This window comes from Desmodus rotundus, chromosome 3 (assembly GCF_022682495.2).
Source record: "Desmodus rotundus isolate HL8 chromosome 3, HLdesRot8A.1, whole genome shotgun sequence".
Classification (NCBI taxonomy): Eukaryota; Metazoa; Chordata; class Mammalia; order Chiroptera; family Phyllostomidae; genus Desmodus; species Desmodus rotundus.
In genome coordinates this window covers 50764817-50781439 of record NC_071389.1, presented here as the reverse complement: position 1 = coordinate 50781439, position 16623 = coordinate 50764817, and the positions used below count along the sequence as shown (strand labels likewise).

Sequence of the window (16623 nt, the reverse complement as noted above, 5' to 3'; positions counted from 1 at the left end):
GTCCCTTCGGTGTTGCCGTGACCCTAAAACTGCTCTAAAACTAAAGTCTTAATAAAAAACTATAGCTTATCTTAAACAATTTTAAGCATAGTAAGTGTTCAAATGTTTTTGCATATGATTTATTCATTCCTTGCTTCCTCCATTTTCTTTTACACATTTCCTCTGTTTCTCATCCCATTATGAGTGTGATATACAGCAATCACACAAGTCAACTATCTCATAGTTTTAATATGGAATTTCTATATAGCAAACATTAAATGTATTTGACCCAACAGGATAATTGGTGTAGTGATAAAACCAAAATATTTAAAACTAACAAACAAAAATAATATAAACAAAAATACTACAACATCAATGAAAAACATTACTTTTTTGTTAGCTTCATTTTCAGGAAGGAAATGATGTTTGACGTGTGTCACCAAATATAAAGCTAATGGACTGAGGCAAAGGAGACATTAAAAAGATATACTTTCCCAGAACTATTTGGAAACTGAAAGTTCATATCCTTCAGGAAGGGAGCAATGTTTTGTTTAATGGTATCCTGTGAAAGGAAGATCGGCTATAATTTGGACCAGAGCAGCCTTTCGGGATCACTTCAAAAATCTCAGTGAGTCCCAGAGAAATGGTGCATTTCTGTGTGCACACATAGGTCTAGAATAAGCCAACTTTTGGTCGTGAAAAATCTAGCTTTTGAAGTGATGCTGGTGCTCAGCTTGCTCTCCTGACTGCATAGCAACACAGTTCTAAATTCTAACTGCTAAACAGTCGGTTAGCCTGAGTTTCCATCCAACACCCTGCCCCTGGCCACCGCAGACAGTATCACAGTTTTCCTTCCAAGTATACAGATGCCACTGCTGTGTGCTCTCTAACCCTGTCTCGAGAGGCGTCGCAGCACCTGGGCCATGTTTCAGATGGTGCCGAGTGAGTCCTTTTATGTACACATCGCCTTGCTTGCAGGTGCTTTTGAGAAAGATGTTCTGCCAGTGTATAGCATTACCATCAAATACATTTTCCCCTTAATTTTGGAAGCAGTGATAGTTATTTTCCTTTTCAACCCATTCAGAAACAATGTGGATTGTGTGCTTTTTCATCATGTTTGAATAATCTAGAAAATGGAGCGAGATTAGGAGCCAGAAGAGAGGTCCAAACAATCTGGATGTTGCAAAACCTGCGGTGACTGAGTTGCTTGTTTTAATACAATGAAGAATGGCACATAATTAGTTGAAAGAATTTTTTCCAATAAATTCCAGGGTAAACAAAATTTTGTTAATTGTATCCATTAGCAGTTGGTAAATGCCTATCATGCGCAAGGCACTGTTCTTCCTTAAACAGGGAAGACTGTCATCCTTCCCAACAACCTCCTAGTGAGACAGGAGCCAGGCAAGTGCAGAGACAACAGGAGGGAGGAAGTACCAGATAATGAGGTAACAATTGTGTTCTGGAAGAGTTGAGGAACACTTTTGCCTGGAGTGCTAGGGAAGACTTTTTAAAGGCTGTACGTTTTCATAGGGTCCTGATATATAGTATTAGGTTGAAAGGTGGGGGCCATGGGTTAGTAATTTTTACAAAAGACTCTGATATCATGGAAGCATATTAAATATTTGTCATGTGGTGGAAGACATTATTTGTATCACTAAAGAGGAAAGGAGACTTCAAACAAGCCAGCATTATTTGCAGAAAGACAGATGGGAATACTAAAAGGGAAAAGAAAATCTTGGATCATTTATTTAGTTGTATTTATTTACTCTTAATTGCATGCTCTGTGTGCGGACTCCTCTTCTATGATTGCTCCTGCTACATAAACTTTGTCATAAATGTTCTATTTATACTCATCATCTTTATGGAACATTTTCAGAAAAAAAATAAACAGCTTTTTTTTTGTTTAATCTGAATTGCTATAGTATCAATATAGAATTTGCTCAAGTATAAAATCTCTACGCTTTTTCTCATTCGGTACCATTTCTTGTCATTATATACACACAGAGTCCAACACAAATAACACCCTGCTTTTTATTACAAAATCATAAGCATGTAATTTTGTAACATAACAATATCACACTCAAGCACACCATGAGACACTTTAGGTGAAACGTTCAAATTGCTGTGCATCTCGTGCGAGACGTTCACGCACCCCGCCGACCTCACTCGGTGGTGGCGTTCCTGCGGCCAGCCTCTGCATGTCTATCTCTTACGTCAGCCAATCCAGGGCTGATGGGAAGGCACACAAACAGCAGAGCTGCCACCTTTCAGACACAGGCGATGCCCTTCATATAAAGCAAACAGAGCACAGCTGAGTAGGAGCAAGAGCCACAGAGAAGCTAGGCCCCTTAAGCTGTGACTGGATTTCTGATATTGTCACCGACTCCGGCCCTTTTAGAGGGTAGAATCAAACTCGGCAAAGCAGAGAGTCCACAGTCAACCCAAAGGTAAACAACAACTGAAAAAATACACAAATAGTCATAAAAACAGTTTCATTATGACAAATCATTTTAAATGAGAAATGAAAGATGCAAAGGGTAATATAAAAAAATTAACTCCTACTAAGGAACAAGATAAGTATTATAAAAAGGAAAGGTGACAAAGCTAAGATACTAGGTAGATCATAGATAATAAAATAAAATGCAATAAAATGGTAAGATACATAATCTAACTTGATAGCACATTCACTGTGTGCCAGGCACTCTTCTAAGCACGTCTACATATTAAATAATTCCATCTTCACAGTACTTATGTGAGACATTGTTATTTCCATTATGATTATGTGGGCACTGGGGCAAGTTCATTACCTTGCTCATATCAGTTAGCTGTTAACTGGGAATCTGGGATGCAATTTGAGCTATTCTGACTCAATCCTGATTTCTACTCCAAGGCTATACACAGTAAAAAAACCCCACATATTAGAGATTTCTAGAGCAAACTCTGGAGAGAAGCATATTACATAGAGAAACTTTGAAAGGTCACAGGGCTAGGGAAGAGTCTTGGTAAGACTCTGCCTTTACAATCCTCTTTGACCTATTCTGTGAGGATACCCATGAATGCATTCATGACAGGGATGTAGGTATACTTTATGTAAGTAGCTTAATCTACTCTATTAAGACATTTACTACTCTGCATTATTAAAACTGTATATTTACTTGTCTGCCTTACCAGACTGTGGGCCTCTTGAGGGTAAGGAAAAAGACCTTGTATTGATTTGTGGTCTTAATCATTGGGAGAATGTCTTATATATTGTAGATGTACAAAAATCCTAGTTTGCCCCTCTCCTCATCCCTGCTCCTTATTCCATAGCTCACCATTTATGTACTCATAGTCCACTTTCAAAATAATTTCCTTCATTCTACCTGCAGTTCTCTGTGCCCTTATTCACTGCCCCGCCTTCTTCCTTGTTAACAGAGATGTCCCTCTGTTCTCGTACATGCCTTAGCCCCCCACTGAGCACGGAGCCCATTCCTTTCACCCACCCAAGGAATTCATTACGTTAATTCTCCTGCTGTCTCCTACATCATCCGGTGTTTCATCTTTATTTGGTCATCCTGCAATGTCAAACACAAAGAAAGAGACAGAAAAACAAAATAAAACCGCTTGGGCACTCTTCCCCATCCAAATATTGCATCATTTTTACATTGAAACTCTTTAAAATAGTGTCTGTATTCACAATCCCAATTGCCCTAATATTCTTCTTTCTTGAGTTCATTTTAATTAAACTTCTAGCACCACTACTCCTTTATATTACCTTCTCTTGTATTACTCCACCATGATACACGTTGTTTCATCCTGTGGCCAGTCCTCAGTCCTCATTTCACTTGATCTCTTACCCACCGTTTTATATAGTTGATCATTTCTTTTCTCCTTCAGCCACTTTCTTCATTTTGCTTCCTGGATACCACACTTTTCTGGTCTTCTTTTTCAGTGGCCTAGCTTCCCAGTGCTTCCAACCTCACTGGCCTCCTGATGTTAGAGAACCTCAGGAATGAATCTTTGGACTCTTCTTTATGTACATTACTCCCATAGTGATACCATAAAATTTCATGGTTTTAAATACCATATCAATAGCAGACAGCTCTTCCTGGAATTATAAACATAGATCTTTTTGCTGAATTATAGAAACAAATATACAACTGCCTGGTCAGCATTTCTACTTTGGTATCTAACATACTCTTCGACCTTATTGTGTTTAACAAGAATTCTTGTTATTCTCACTCAAATATTCTATGTCATCAGCCTTCCTTATCTCAATTAATGACAGCTGGTGCTTCCAATGTGCTCCACCAAGTTCCTTGAAGTCATACGTAGATTTTCCCTTTTTCTCACACTTTACATCCAATGTCAGCGAAACTGTTTTATGTTGTCTTCAGGGCTTCCTAACTGTTTTTCTATTGCCATTCTTGTCCTCTGTTATCAATTCTCAATGGAAATGCCATGGTAATTTTAATAAAATAAACCACATTGCTATTTTGCTGAAAACATTCCAATAGTTTTTCATCTTGTGTAGACTGCATTGCTTTGTAGAGGAGAGCTATACAGAAAGCTTCTATCATCTCAGAAAATACGTATGTCATCATGAATGAAGGCTATTAGAAATATGAACACAAGCAGCCCAAGTGTCCATCAGTAGATGAGTGGACAAAATAACTATAGTACATTTAGATGATGGAATACTACTCAGCTGTAAGAATGAAAAAACTTTTACCCTTTGCAACATCATGGATGGACCTGGAGACATTATGCTAAGTGAAATAAGCCAGTCAGAGGAAGACAAATACAATATAATTTCACTCATATGTGGAATATAATGAATGAACTGAACTAACAAGCAAAATAGAGACAGACTCATAGAAGGAGAGCAGATGACAGCTCTGGGGGGCATGGGTGGAGGGATCGAGCAAAAAATAAGGATTCATGGGGACAAACAACAGTGTGGTGACTGGGGGGGGAGTGGTTGGAGGTGGGAGAGGGAAAAGGGGGAAAATATAAAATATAAATGGAAAAATACAATGAAAAATAAAATTAAAACATCAAAAAAGTCTATATAAAAAAAAAAAGAGTGCCTCTGATGAGGTATCAGATGGAATTGAGGAATATACTATTGGAAACTGGAGGAAAGGCTGTCCTTGTTACAAAGTGGCGAAGAGTGTGTCTGAATTGTGATCTGTTGTTTTGTGGAAGGTAGATCTTGTAAGCTATGAAATTGAATATTTAGCAAGGCAGGTTTCTAAGCAAAGTGTTGAAGGTGCAGCTAGGTTCTTCTTGCTACTTATAATAAAATACAAGAGGACAGAGAGGAAATGAAGAAGAACTTGTTAAGCAAAAAGGAACCAGAATTTAAAGATCTGGAAAATTCTCAGCCTATCTATAGTCAAAATGAGAAAGTGTGTTCTGGAAAGAACACCAAGGATGGGGCCAGATGATCACTCCATAAGTCTGTTCCCCATGGATTGAATCAGGCATCTCAGCAGCACCCAGGATGGGACAATAGAGCTATTCAGGTGCCAATTTGCCCTACCCTACAAGAAAAGGGAAGCTATGGCATCAGAGATCACCAGGGCAGGCCCTTCCAGCCCAGGCCCAGAGGGCAAAGCTGTTTCCTCCTATTCCAGAGGGTAAAGCCAGCTCCTGGGTTTTAATGTGCTGGGATAACCCCGCAAAGAACCATGGGGCAGGTCCCTCTCGCAGAGCCAAGAAGATGGTGTGGAAGCCTAGGGCTGTGGAGGAGGTGCTGCAACCCCAGTCGGCCCAAAGGGCAGAGCATCCAGTCAGAGAGGCTCATTTCTTAAGCATTAAGATCTGGTAGAATTTGTATTGCTAGGTTTTAAGCTTGTTTGGGACCAGTTAACCCTCCTATCTGAGTTCTTCCTTTTGTAATGAGAGTGCTTAACCCATCTCACCACTGTATTCTATAATCACGTTACTTGTCTGATTTCACAAATTCACAGCTGAGGAGAAATTTTGCCTCAGGGTGAACCATACCTGGAGTCCCACCCATTCCTGATTTAGAAGATATTTAGATGAGACTTTGGACTTAGAATTAATGTTAAAATGGGTTAAGTCTTTTGGATTGTTGGATGGAGTGAATGTATTTTTTAAAAAGGAAACTTTTTTTCATTGATTTTTAGAGAGATTGAAAGAAGAGAGAAAGAGAGGGAGAGAAACATCAATGTGTGGTTGCCTCTTATGTACCCCCTACTGGGGGTCTGGCCTGCAACCCAGGCATGTGCCCTGACTGGGAATCGAACCAGAGACCCATTTGGTTTTCAGGCCCATGCTCAATCCACTGACCTACACCAGCCACGGTGGGGTGAATGTATATTGTATGTGAGAAGAACATGAATTTTGGGGGGAAACAGAGGGTAGACTATTATGGGCTGACTTGTGTCCCTGTGAAATTCATATGTTAAAGCCCAACCCCCAGTAGGACTATACCTTGAAACTGGGTCTTTAAGGAGGTAATTAAGTTTAAATGAGGTCATAACGTCAGGGTCCTAATCTAATTGAACTGGTGTCCTTATAAGAAAACGAAGGGACACAAGAGCTCTCTCTTCCTCTGAGTGTGCACAGAGGAAAGACCACGTGAGGACAGAGGGAGAGGTGGCTGTCTGCAAATCAGGAAGAGAGGCCTCATGAGAAACTAACCCAGATTATACCTTGATCTTGGATTTCCAGCCTCCAGAACTATGAGAAAAAAACAAACGTCTGTTGTTTAGGTCATCCAATCTCTGATATGTCATTATGGTAGCCCTAGAAGACCATCACACCAGAGAAAAAGGTAAAGTCTCTCCAGTGCCAAAAGGGTTTTCTCCTTCTTATTATTACTTTTCTAGTATCATATATTTCTCTTTTGCTCTCTGCTCTAGACCCACTTTCTTGCCCTCCCTTGCCTCGAGAACTGTCCCTTGCAGGTCCCCTGATCTGGACTCTTCTTCATGTATGGGCAGCTTCCTCTGGCACGTCTTTGAGGTCTTCAGTCAAATGTCACCTCATCAAAAATATTTTTCCTGATCACTGTATTTACAAATTTTGCATTTCCATCTTCCCCAATAAAAATTGCTCCAGAGAACTTATACCTTCTAACATACTATCTGAATTATTTATACATTTTGTTCTTTGTCCACTCCAACTAAAAGTACCATGATAACAGATTGTTATCAATATTTGTCTCTATTAAATTTTTATTACCTACAAAAGATTCTGTTACATTGTAGATGCTCAATAAACATTTATTAAATTAATTGAAATGCTTTCAGTTTCCTTCTCTGACTGTTATAGAATAATTACATTCATCTTTGAATTTCGAGTTCCTAAATGGTAAATATAAAATGATAAATTTTATGTTAAATAATTTACATATTCTTAAATATGAAATAGAATCAAAATAAAACAACAAATCAAATATCAGTCTTAAGTGAAAGAGCACATACTTGATGATATTAAAAAGAATCAGGAAACTAAGATCACAACTCTACCATTTCTGTCATTTCTGATACTTAATATGAACCTTTTATGTATTATTTGAAAATTATTACTAAAATGTAACTCATTTTAGACTGTGTTTGTTTACTCATGTGTTATAAACTTGATAATAAACAGCAATCAAATGCCTTGTTGCCAAACTTCCCAACCACTGTGAATGTTGCGAGGTGAATTAATTAGTAAGAACAGATGTAATGCATTTCTAAGAGATCTGCTAGCCATGGTCCAGTGGCTGGCCTCCCAGTACAGTGTAATTAAAGTACAGATTTACATGTAGACACCATCTAATTTATGTTCACATGTGAAATCCCAGAGATGGCTTTATTTTCTTTTTGATTCCACTTTCAATGGTAATAATACACTAGTACAATTTTAGAGATAATTGGAATGCTGTGTTTAGTTGAGATTCCATTGCAAGCTCATTATAGTTTACAAACAATATTTATAATTTCTCATGCTTCTATTTGTAAAGTGCTTAACTACTTGCTTACTGTAATATATAATAGGAGGAACATTGAAATCCATCTGCACCTGGTTTATTAAAATGACAAATTTTTATTCATGTTCTCAGTAATAAGTATTGGCAAGGCAAAGAGAAATTAAGTGGTTAATGAAAAAATAATGACTAGAAAATCTACTTTTGCAAACCTCTCAAGCTCTCGTTACCAAAATTTAAATTATTGAAAATAATCCGAAAACAATATAAGAGGTCCATCTGGAAAAAGTCCAGCCACTGTTAATAGAATGAGAATGGTTTGAGTGACATAGAGGTAACCTGGCTGCCAAGGAGAGTGGACTGGAATGCGCATGTGTGAACAATGACGACTTCACTGCGCTAGTTAATAGGGGTAGTAGACACTGTTGACTGAACATGTGTGCTGTGTGGCCGTTGCATTCAAAATGATTGAGTGAGTAGAACAATTAATCTACATCAGATTTTGTGCTAAGCTTGAACAGTCCCGGGTGGAAACTATTCAGATGACTCAGAAGACTTTCATGGATGATGCATTGAGTGCAGCACAAATAAGGGAGTGGTACAATTGATTCAAACATGGTTGAGAATCTGTTAAAAGTGGTCCACGTTCTGGAACCCCTGCCACAAGCAGAACACCTGAGAATGTTGACCATGTACAGGCTACAATCAACAAAGATCAGTGACTGACAGGGCGAGAACTAGAAGCTGATCTGGGGGATTTCAGAAATTGCTGCATCCAAGATTTTGGTGCAGGGTCTTGGCATGAAATGTGTCATGGCAAACTTTGTTCTGTGGCTTCTGCTCCCAGAGCACAAGTAACATTGTGCTGCAGTTGGGAGAACTATGTGAAGTCATAACATGCCTACTTTGAAGGGGACTGAGACATCGTTGTATGCACAATGTTTCTTATATCTTGTATCTTCCTTAATAAATGCCTCCATTTTTCATAGCACATGGCTAGATACTTTCTGGACAAACCTTCATGTATGAGACACCATAAATAAATTTAAGTGAATCTGCAGTTATAGGAGGTATTTATAGTAAATTTAAACAAACAAAAAGTTAGTGTACTGAATACATAAAAGAATTTCAACAAATTAATAAGTTAAAAAAAGGAAAGAAAAAAAACAGGTTAATTAAATTAGTAAAGAATTTAAAGAGGAATGCACAAAAGAGGAAAATTTAATGATTGATTATTTAACAAGAAGTAGAACTTCATTAATAGTTTGGAAAATTTAAATTAAAACAACACAATTTCAAATCCTTAATATTAAGAAATCTTAAAAATAATACTGTGGTGATGAGAATGTCAGAAATGAAATGTCATACTATGGTGAAGACAGTCTAAATCTGGAAACAATTTGAAAATGGCTAATAAAAATGAAGATCCACATGTATATCTACAACTTCATTTCTAAGTTCACACGCCCCAGAGCCTTGTTCCTTTACAGTGTGGCCCTCTCTCACCTGGGAGCTTGTTACAAATGCAGATCTCAGGGGCACCCAGATCTAATAAATCAAAAGCTGCAATTTAATGAGATCTCTAGGTAATTTATATGTGTATTAAAATTTGAAAAGCACTTCCCTAGACAAGAGTAGTGGTTCTTAAAGTTGGGTGCATAGGTTAGGAAAACCTGAGATGTTCATAAAATATTCTAATGCATGAACCCTAATCCAGACAAATTGACTTGCCAACTATATATTATATTCAAAAACTTCCCAGATGATTTCATTGTGTGTCCATGCTTGACAGCCTCTGCGCTAGATAAAATTTCACATATGCACAATAAAGTTTATCAAAGATTACACAGATTGAAAAAACAAAAATCCTAAACCTTAATTATCCACGGCTTTATAAATTGTTAAGTCATGCAACAGTGTCCTGAACTGCAGGCAAAATGCTTCAACTGGGTCTGTGTGAACCAGAATCGACTATTCTAAAAAATAAAATGCAAAAAGACAATTGGTGGCAAATAGACCAATGAAACAGAATGAAGAGCCCAGGAATAGATTTACATAGATATACTCAACTGATCTCTGACAGAGGAGCAAAGGTAATAGAATGGAGCAAAGAAAATCTTGCAACAAATGATGCTGAAGCAACTGAACAGCCACAAGCACAAAATAAATCTAGACACTTACCATATACCCTTCACAAAAAATAACTCAAAATAGATCATAGACCTGGACATGAAATACAGAACTATAAAACTCCTAGAAGATAACACACCAGAAAACCTACATGACCTTGGCTATTAAGATGACTTTTTAAATACAACACCAAAGGCACAATCCATAGAATAAATAATTGATATACTGGTCTGAATTAAAATTAGGAACTTCTGCTCTGTGAAAGACAATGCCAAATGAATCAGAACACAAGCCACAGACTGGGAGAAAGTATTTGCAACAGACACATTTGATAAAGGAATGTTATCCAAAATACACAAAGAACTCATAAAACTCAACAATAAGAAAACAGACAGCCTGATTTTAAAAAAGGGTCAAACACCTGAACATATGAGCAAATGCATGTATGCATGTTTTTAAATGTAACATGGTTACTTTTAATGATTTTTCATTATTGTATGTGTTTTATGTCTTACTACATTCCAAATTTAATATAATAAAGTTATTTTACATTTTAAACATTTAAATATTTTGCTAGGCTTTTAATATTTGTCCATATTATTTCTGTGTATGATGTGAAGTCAGAATCTACTTTGATTTTTTTCCTAATGTAGTCAATTTTCCTAACACATCCTGTGACTGCATACATGCCTACAGTGACTGAATTGTACATCCTCTTCTCCTGATTTGTAACATCTAACCATCAAAACTTCTATGTGTGTTCCGAGCATGTTATGTTTTGTGTATGTTAGTTTTATTCTGGTCAGTATTTTTGCTCCAGAGTTCAATAATTTTTGAGAGTATGGTAAAATAAATTTACCTTTGTTTTTCCTTAATCCGAGTTGTCTTGGCTAATCTTTGTCCTTTACTCTTCAATATCAATACTAGGTTAATCTTGCTGAATTCTGCGAATGAAAATGGAAGTTTTAACATAATTTTTAAAAGCGTGTGTATTTATTGTGGAAAGGTTAACATGTATTTACTATAGTTTAACTAAATTCTCACCAAATTTATCAGTTTCAGTAATATTTAATTTATCTTGATTTCTGCAAAGAAAATTATATTCTATATGATCAATGACTCCTCAGACCTGTTTTCCCAATACTCACACTTCTACCTTATTTCCTAATCTTCTTGAAGGAGTCAGGAACTCCAGTACCATGTAAAGTAGAAGTAGTGAAAATGGGCTTCCTAAACTTGTTTCAGTTTTTATGAAATATATCTAACACTTCACAATTAAAGATAATGATAAATGTGAACCAGTGTAGATCATTTTAGTCACATTATAAACCTCTAACCCTTGTTTGCAACATTTTTATTATAAATTATATACTGTTTTCTTATGCAATGCTTTATTTAAATCTATTGACATGATCATGTATAAGTAAATATTTCTCCTTTAGTCTGTTTCTGTGGAGTATTGTTGATAAATTGTTAATAACTTTAGTCCTGGAATAAGGCATGATTTTCATATAAATTGCTAGATTCATTTGATGGAGTCACTATTATAACTAAAATTTTTCTTTGTGAATAAGTGAAATTATTTTTATTGGATAGTCTTTCCTCATATTTAGTGTCATCTGATATTGGTTTCATAAAATAAATTGGTTAGTTTTTTCTCTTTTTATTTTTAGGAATTGGCTTATAACAATTATTTCTTTACATTCTGCTTTTCAAATGTTCTTTCGAGTGGGTATTAAAGTATAGAAATAACTCCCTTAAATATCAGTAGATCCCTTCTATAAAACTGTTTGGTTTATTATTTACTTTTTACTAATAGAACATCCAAATTAATTGTTCCTTATAGGCAGGCTACATTCCCTAGAAACCAGTTGTCTATCTTGTATTTCTGCCCTCTTCAATATGTGATTTTCAATTTGTAAGGTTATGTGCATAGCTGTGTAGGGGAAATAACATGGAGGGCCATGAAAAGAAAGTTTCTGTGGGCCAAGACTAGAATTCCATTGTTTAAAATTGAGTCATAAGTAAGTCCAGGATATCCTGGGAAACAGAATCTAGCCCTCTGTCAAGAAGAGAAAAGGAATTTGGTGATCAATTAGCACCCTTGCTGCACCCAGAAAGAAACAGATTACATTCCTCTACTACAAAAGTTTATTTTTTTTCTCCTGAGAATTTTGTTTAATCCAACTTTTTAAAAAAGTGCCACTCAGTGTCAAGCACACAATGCAGTTTCTTAAGGGACCATTTGAGTGGTACGTCTCTCAGCCTGATAGAAACAGTTTGATGTTATAATCACATCACAATTGGGCTGACTCCCTACCAAAAGCACTATGTTATATACGTAATAATTTTTGTTATCAGCTGGTGACTCTGCTGTCATTTGGTACATGTTTTCTTTAATAAAATAACTGGCTGGCAGAAATGAACCATAGTCACTGCGGTTCTTATAACATGTTTGAAACACAGGTGGTCATCCTGTCTCTGAAGATTAAAAGCAATTCAAAGATACATGTAGAACAAAAGAGAAGCCAGGGCAGAAACTCTGTGGTTTTAGGTGTTTGCTGAAACAGGATAAGAAGGGCTCTTATGTTACTCATCAACTGAGAAATATATTTCCATCTGCTTAGGCTAGCACATGGATCTGGGTGCGTACACTGTGACTGCTCTAATGCACACAAACTCACAAAAACCTGCTTAGGTATAAACACTTAATGGAGTATTCATATTATGTATGGAAAGGCAAATATAAAATTGGTCAATGCAGATTTCAGATAGCAGAGAATAGTCATTTTTCCCCAAAGATAGCAATCAAACATTCTTTCCATTCCACAAGTTCAATAGAACTTATTTGGACCTATAATATTTTAAGCACTCAGAAGAAACAGTAAACAACCCTTTAATCAGACCCTTTATCACGTTCATTTCTCTGACTCTGATGTGCTTCCTCATACACCCATAGACCATGCAGCCAAGAGTAAAGAACCCCACAGTTGAAAAATCCTGTGTGTTTTTGACCCAAGCACCCACTCCATATAGTAATCCCTTCCCTAATCCTCCTGGTCTTCCACATTCTCTGAGAATTTTGACAGCAGGGAGCTTACATTCCTATAAAATACTTTCATTGTGAGGATACTTCTTGTTATGGTACTTTATTATAATGACTAGAAATCTACCATTATTCTGTCCACCAGAACAACTTAGAATAAACACACAAATCAATTCAAATTTTTTTCCTTTCTTACATTTCTTAGCTTTATATAAGCCTGTCTAGCTTCCTCTGCTGTGTCTGTACACGGTATTGTATCGGTCACTTGACTATTCTGATTGGCTGCTACTTGTGAAATAACTTATCAGTGTTTCACTCTTAAATTGTGGTGATTATAACTGAACACATGACCCCATGACCCCTGGTATGGTTTTATCAATAAGCGTGTATCTAAGAGTTTCATCCAGGTTATTTAACAGGGAGGAAAGGAGAGGGAAAACACAGATTCCTATGGCACATCTCTAACATTCTCTCTTCATACCAACATGAATCCACCCACCAACACTACTTGTAGTTGCTTAACCAGACACGATTCTTCCTGGCTGTGCAAATTCTTTGTCCACATTCCTCCAGTCTATTGTTTAACTATCATTAACAACTGTCAATGACTTCTGAGATTTGTATACACTCAATATGTTCATAGAAATTCTTGCACCTACTAAGCTATCCAGAAGGTAAATTTAGTTATTTTGACAGAGCTAAACCTTGCCCTTTTATTCTCTCAACCCTCAAACCAAAAATTAAGATATATTTTCTACCCTTCCATTACAGTAGTAGCTACGATAAAAGAATACATAATTATGATAGGTATAGGGCACAAATATAGACCAGCAAAGAGATATGCTTATAGAGTAGATTGTTTGAGTGTTCCAACTTTCAGAAAGGAGAGAGGATTTGGCTTGTTTGGGGAGGGGGGGTTTGCCAAGGGATGAGACGGGAGGGTTCCAAACACGAAAGTTCAACACGTGGGAGAGGTCGTTACAGAACACGTGCCCAGGGAGATATACTTTTCTGTCTTAACTGCATCTTTATGTCTTAAAATGTAATATATTATCTGGAAAGCCAATCTAAAAGTACATGATATTTTTCAGCTGCGATATGAAAATATGCTACACACCTAGTACCTTGGAGAAGGTAAAATAAACACACGTCTCTTAATGATAACCCAGGGAGTAGTTTACTCACAATGTGTTTTTTTTTTTAATTCAAAAGGGAGAAATAGTAAAATATTTGTTATCAGAATATAGTAATTAATATGAGGAAGAATAACTTTTCAATGAATGTGTTAAAGACTAACTCTTCAAATAAGGACAATTTAGAACTGATGAAACTATTCTTATTCAACACTTTCTGAGCACTTACTGTGTACTAAGTGTGAGTGTGTAAAATACTCAGGGATTAACATACTAGTTCCTGCATCTATATGAGTTCTCCAGAGGTATGTAGGAAAATTAACTTGTTCATAGCTTGAAAGTGAATAGCGGGAACAATTTCAGCTGGGACCAACTGCTGCAGCCACGCCACGAGTGCGCGGTCTGCAGATGTGTCCTAATGCTTCCCAGGGCTACGCCTTCGTACGAGTCGCTCTTCTTGGAGTGCCCTTCTCTGTTTAGATGTTTGCAACATAAATTATTCCAGAATTCATCTTTTCATCTCCATCTGGGTTGGGCAGTTTCCCTTTACATGTAATATTTTGTGTGTTTGTCTCTTTTATAACTTTATGTAATTATAGTTTTAATTCACTTCAATCTTTGCTTCCTCCCATAATATATAAGTTTCTAGAAAGAAGTGATTCTATTTTATTAGTTTTTAAATAACTATCACTTCTCAGCCTTTTGGCTAAGATTAAGTGTAGTATCTGTTCTTATCAGTTTTTAAATAACTAGCATCTATTTTATTTCCTGGTGCATAGGAAGTGATAAATAACTACCTTCTGACCAAATAAATCATATATAAATTTGTGTAGAGAGATCTTTTAAGGTTTGCCTTTCTTTAACTACATGTGTCCCTTTATTACCATATTCCAGCATTAACACAGAACACAATGATGTTAAAAGATACACACACACATATCCAACATAATATGTATCAACTACATAATAAATACGCATATATGTATATATTCATACATATGTACATGTAGAGTTTATGTGTGTTTGTATAGAGAGAGTTAATTGGCTATATAGTGTCTATATTACACTTAAAAATACTGAATAAATGTTAAGTTACCAAATTTCAGTATTTTTATAAAAGCCCTCTATATCATTTTATCATGTCTTAAATTACCTATGATTGCTTTCTCTACTAATGAAATGCTCATTATTTTAAAACCTAGATACAAGACAATTTATAACATTGAACCCACTTGATGGAAATCAATGAGTTAAAAAAATAAACCTCTTATTTAAAGGAAGATAATTATGAGTATATGAAATTTTCAGAGTTTTTGTGATTCACATTTAAATGTAAGTCTCAGAAGCTAACCCTAGTATAAAACAATATCTGGCAAGAGACTGGCATTTTTTCCAATGCATGAATAATTAAAATGCAACTTTTTTCCATGTGAACCGTCTTATATCTTGGCAGTAGTCATAGTAGTATTTCAATAATTTATACAATTTTGAATATAATGTAGTTAATGTCATAAAAGCAATTTCTTTGATATTGAATTATAAGAGAATGCACTTAGGCCACTGTGACTAACGATCTAGGGGCCAGCAGCAGGGCAAATTATCTTTTAACCCAGTTTTAGAGAGGATCATGCATGTAAACATAGGACCCTGGCACATAGCCGCATGGCGACCTTTGGTTATTTCACTCAGTCAGATAGGAAGCATTCTCTTTGAGAAAGTAAATAAAGGAACAGGATTAAAAAAACATAGACAATTAGTTGGGGGGCAGAATATTAATGTGAATCATGGTTTTATTATTTGAACTTCTGAATAAATTCTATTCTTAGAATATCTCCTAGTCACTCTGGAGATCTGTCCATGGTTATTCTATGACACGTGAGCAACCCTACATTATTGTGAAAAAGTACAGTTTTGATGAGAAACCAAGCAATGTGATGTGCAAGTAGATTACTTGGGTCTCACAAGGCAAAAGAACAGTCTGAGGGCCTTCCAGGATAGTAAAATTAAGACGTCGCCTGAATCCAGACCACACAGGGTTTGGAGCATATGGTGAGGATTTTGTACACACATAAATCTATGGGCACTGTTTACCTTCATAGATCATGTAGATTTCTATATTATGACAGTTTCCCAGTGTGTGATGAGCAAATGTCTTCAGTAAGTGGCAAATTTTTCTAATTCCCATAATGGTAACATTTGGGTTGCAGCCAGGGTAAGCCACAGGTATTTGGATGCGTGTGTATGGTACCAACAAATGGAAAAATTTATGTTTTGAAGACCAGCAAACCTGGAAATTCATTTCCTAAATGAAAATTGTCACTGGTAGCTGCCCTCTCTGGACCAGTTCTTTCCACCAGGCCCTGTCACTCACAATGTGCCCCTGAACAGTTTGTCTTCACCTACATCATGCA

General features: G+C 36.4%; 1 protein-coding gene and 1 pseudogene across 2 annotated transcripts in view; both read left to right on the top strand.

Annotated features, from left to right (window-relative positions):
• NEGR1 (neuronal growth regulator 1) overlaps nucleotides 1–16623 on the top strand; it is an 837263-nt gene that overhangs the window by 439559 nt on the left and 381081 nt on the right. The gene's annotated exons all lie outside the window — the stretch shown is intronic.
• LOC112309441 (U2 spliceosomal RNA) lies at nucleotides 14899–15129 on the top strand (annotated as a pseudogene).